Source organism: Pteronotus mesoamericanus, unplaced genomic scaffold (genome assembly GCF_021234165.1).
Source record: "Pteronotus mesoamericanus isolate MK-2021 breed Mesoamerican mustached bat unplaced genomic scaffold, CSHL_Meso_final contig_90, whole genome shotgun sequence".
NCBI lineage: Eukaryota > Metazoa > Chordata > Mammalia > Chiroptera > Mormoopidae > Pteronotus > Pteronotus mesoamericanus.
In genome coordinates this window covers 41,933,046-41,937,740 of record NW_026555277.1, presented here as the reverse complement: position 1 = coordinate 41,937,740, position 4,695 = coordinate 41,933,046, and the positions used below count along the sequence as shown (strand labels likewise).

The 4,695-nt window shown below is 50.9% G+C and overlaps 1 non-coding gene across 1 annotated transcript; it reads left to right on the top strand.

Annotated features, from left to right (window-relative positions):
* The first annotated feature begins 3,580 nt into the window (after positions 1-3,580).
* On the top strand, positions 3,581-3,687 carry LOC129080822 (U6 spliceosomal RNA). Its single transcript, XR_008530220.1, has one exon. It is a non-coding gene; the product is annotated as a U6 spliceosomal RNA (small nuclear RNA).
* The last annotated feature ends 1,008 nt before the right edge of the window (positions 3,688-4,695 follow it).

The window sequence follows — 4,695 nt, the reverse complement described above, 5'->3', positions numbered from 1 at the left end:
TAAGGCTTAGAAAGTGACTTTCCCACAAATGTACAGGCAGTAGGAGAGTAGAGTCAGGGTTGGAAGCCAAGTCTGTCTCCCAAACCTGAGGTTCCCACTGAGACCCCTCTTTCTGAATGGCTGTAAATTTGCTGGAACATAGAGAAATGCAGGGCAGATGTTGCCCAACGGTCTACCCCTCCTCGTCCCTTAGACGTGAAGAGCATCTCTCCAAATGGCAGGGGCTAAAGGGGAATGTCTATGCTCTGAAAGGCCTGGACAGACAAATGAAACAATGGGGTCCCCTTGGAGTGGAGTGTCACCCTGGGCTTTGTGTTCCCCACCCCTCTACCCCCAAGACTTAACAAAATGTCACAGAAACAGGCGGGCAAGAGCTGCCCCAGATGGTCACTTGGCCCCCTACGCATTCCTGCTGCTCGGCTCAGTGAGGGAGCAGCCTCCCTGCAGATGCCTGTGTAAACCTCATTGATTTTTGTGCTTCATTAGGTCAGTGAGAGTCTGCAGCTCCCGCAGAGAGCCCTCTTCAGCAAGGTCTAGCAATTTCCCGGAGAATCTATAGGGGCAGTAGCTGTGCCTGGTCTCCAAGCAGGGACCCTACCCAGATGCCACCTGGACTTCACAAAGCCTGGCTACAGCCCATCTGGCTGTGTGGCTCTGGACGGGTGCCTGTCCCTCCCTAAGACTCAGGTCCTGTGCCTATAAAATGAGGACAATGGTGTTCCCTACTCCACAGGGCGGTTGTGAGGATTAAATTAGATAATGTGGGAGTGCTCAGTGCATATTAAATATTCAGTAAACATGGGAGTGATTATTATTGCAATTCTCACAGAGTCTAGACCCATAAAGTTTGGTGTCCCAGCACTGACTAAGAAACAACCTTCAGCAATCACTAATAATTTCAAAATAGCTCAAATCTCTGGTTTGCCCTTTGGCAAAGTGAGAGTGGTGATTACTGTGAAGTCTACAGCAGCATTTACCAAAATTCCTTTCCTCTCTCATCCCACTTTCATGAGTCCACAGAAGTTAGAGGCATCACTTTGAAAAATCTCTCACCCCACCTTGGCCGGTGTGTCTCAGTGGACTGAGCGCTGGCCTGTGAACCAAAAGGTCAATAGTTAAATTCCTAGTCGGGGTACATGCCTGGGTTGCAGGCCAGGTCGCCAGCTGGGGGTGTGTGAGAGGCAACCAATCGACGTATCTCTCACAAATTGATGTTTCTCTCCTTCTCTTTCTCCCTCTCTTCCCCTCTCTCTAAATAAATAAGTATGTTAAAATAAAATTCTCCTGTCCCCACTACCTCTGCAACCACCTGGAGACATTTTCCTCTGTATTATGTAGACTATCAGCCTGTGGACCCAAATCCTTCTCCCCATCTATCATTCTACTTGTTCCTTCCCTACCAGGTATTCTTGACTCTGATCACAAAAGCTCAAAGAACAAATGTGAGCAAAGACCCAACTCCCCATAGAGATTGGGAAAGAAGTTGGACAGGATTAAATTTAAAAAAATAAAATATAATTTTAAAAAACCCAACAAACCCTAGCGAGCAGGCTATGACCCTTCCCCTGGCGCAGTATTTTTACAGTCAAATTTCAGGCTCGCTCCAGTCCTTTGCCACCAAGCCCAAGTGCTGCTGTTGGAAGCAGAGCAGGGCACCGAAGGCTGAGAAGGGCTGGGAGGAGCCAGGAGCAGCTCCACTTTGCATTCTGATTTGTTTTACTGCTGAAAAGGGAACCTCTCTGAAGAGACCTTCCCAGTTTTGAGAATGTGGCAGGGAGGTCAGCTCCACCTGTGCTCCTAGGGTGCCCTGCCAGCCCCCTGCCTCCCTTGGGAGAACACAGAGGGAGCAGGTCTGTCCACTCTGTCCTCTCCAGAGCCTTTGTCCACTCTGGAGCCTTTGACCGCGTATTGATCAACACCACCCCCTAGTTGAGAGCCTGCCAGCCGTTCGACTGCCCCAGGGGCCATTTCATGAGGTGGGGGGCGGGGTGGCAAGGAACTGGGATTATTGCACAACCACTGCAATCTATCTCCTGCACCACCCCCGCTCCCCTCCACGAGGGAGAGCAAAGTCTAAAGCCAACTAACGCACTGAAATTTTCAACTTTCACCTATTACCCTGAGGAGATTTTAACATTGGAGCCCCACAACCTGTCCCCCAATCAACACCGGGTGGGAGGGAGGAGACAGCCTCCAGAAAGGACCTTCCCCTTCTGCCCCAGTTCAGGACCTTTCTCAAAGAACTCCGCCTGCCTCTGAAGTCTTCCAGGGTGACCCAGCCGGGCTGCCTCCCTAGGCTGTTCCCAAGTTTCAGGGATGACAGGGGAGTGTGATGGGCCTGCAGCCCTCATGGAGTCTGCAAGACAGCCCTGCCAAAGGCGCTGGCTGTGGATCATTTCCCGAGGCAGGAAGTTGTGGCCCCTGGTTACCATGGAGATGCTGGCACAGCCTGTGCCCATCTGTGGTTGACAGGCAGCCTCCCTTAAGAAAAGAGGAGGAGAACTTTGGTTGCTTGAGAACTAGCCGAGCTTGGGGCGGACAGTCTGTGACATCATGAGCCTGCCGCGGAGGGGGCTGGAGAGGAGGCCGAAGCCGGCAGCTCTGGGAGAACAGTGCTCCAGTGCGGTGGCCTCCTGCCAGTCCTGTAGCTTTAGTGGCTGGGGTATGGCCTCCTGCAGAGTGAGACCTTGCTACCAAGCTTCCAACCTCAGCAAGGGTCATTGGGAGAGGCTCTGATATCACGGAAAAACCGCAGGAGTCAGAGCCGGAAGTGAGAGCCACGCTCATAGGAAAGAGCCCAGGCTGGTGGAGAAGGTGTCTGGTGTAGAGGACAAAGCACTAGACGAGTCGGGAGGTTCCAGTGCCTTAGTCACCATCTCTGAAAAACACTGAGGTATCCAAGAGCACTTACATTCCCGAGCCGTGGTTCCCCACTGTGAGAGCAATATTTGCTCCTGGGCTGAGCTGCTGAGAGCCCCCCACACCCACTTCCAGCAGTATAAGCCGGCAGGAGGGGCGGGTGGTCTCCCTCTGCTTCTGTGGATAAAGGGGGGCCAAGGCTGTGACGGCGTCTCCTAGGCTTTCATCCCTTTGGGTCTAAAATCAGAGGATGAGCTAAGTTAAAATGTCCTTTGAGAGGGCCTGACGCTGCAAGTGTGTTTGTGCAAAGGGCAGAGCTTGGCCCTGCATACGCATGGGGCTGTGCAAGGCTAGCGGAACGAGTGCCAGAGAGAGGGCGGCGGGCTGGCAGCGGCCCTGGAGTGAGCTGCCTGGGCCTTCCTGCAGCCCAGGCTAGCGGCTTGGGGATATCCAACACTTTTGGCCTTTGATATCCAGGGAGCAAAGGGCAAGCTGCTTTCCAAGCTGTGAAGCACCTCGGGAAAGACAGAGAGGCAGAGTGGAATAGGGGAAGAAAAACTAGCCTGGGGGTTTAAATCCACCCGGCTGCTTTCCAGCTGTGTGGCATGAAGCAATTACATTTTCTGAGGTGTGGCAGTGTTACCAGCAAAATGGGGTAAAAATTCCTGCTCTGGTTTCCTCTCTTAGTTAAGGTGAAAAATCCCATGAAAGAATAGATATAGTCCCCACTTCAGCAGCACAGAGGATAAAATTGGAGTGCTGTAGAAAAGATCAGCATGGTCCCTGTGCACGGATGACATGCAAATTCGTGAAGTGGTCCATACATTTTAAAGGGGGTCAAATATATGGTGATGATTAATACAGATCATGCATCATAGAGCTGTACACTTGAAACCTATCCAATTTTATTAACCAATTCACTCCAATTAAAAATATATATTAAAGCCACCACAGAAGAAGAAGAAGCAGCAGCCACCATAGCCCTGTCCAAATAGCTCAGAGGGCTAGAGCATCATTTCCATATGCCAAGGTTGTAGGTTCAATCTCTGGTCAGGACACATACTGCAGGCAATTAATGAATGCATAAATAATGGAGTGACAAATTGATGGATTTCTCTCTCTCTCTCTCTTCTTTCTACTCTCTCTCTAAAACCAATAAACAAATTTTAAAAATTAAAAAAATAAAAACCCACCCTAAACTGTTCACAAAGGAAGGACCCAGGGGGCTTTAGCTGCAGCGGCGAGTCTTCGGCTGGTTTTCCCCCCTTGACTGTTTGTCTCTATCCCAGGAGCAGCCCTAATTATTTCTGAAAATGGGGTGGAGCGGGAGGCAGTGTTGCCCCTGAGTCCACCTGAGCTATTGTGAAAAATGAAGGGGTGTGCGTGGAGGCTTGGCTCACTGACTCAGAACATCCCTGGGTGCTAGAACTGGAAGACAGAAACCCTTTGACGTTTACAGTCAAGGATGCTGAGGCTACAGAGGGAATGTGACCTCCACAATGTCACCTAAAGGGGTATGACAAAGCCAGAGCAGGAACCCTGGTCTCCTGACCCGCACATCAGTGTCTCCTCTCCGCCAGGCTGCTCACTCATCTTTGCTAAGCTGTGCCTGTCACTGGCCTTGCCACCTAAGGTGTCAGAGGCTATCACAGCTTCTCGTGGTCTTCTTCTGTTATGACTAGACAAGGGACACTTTCTGTCACACTGGAGATGGTCTGGCTTGGAGAGGCTTTGGGGCTCTGTCTGCAGTTCTGATTTTGGGCAGCCTCAGTTTGGAAGTCACTTATGTTCTGGTGACAGACTTTGCTTTGGAACTATCAAAGAGATGGAAAGCTT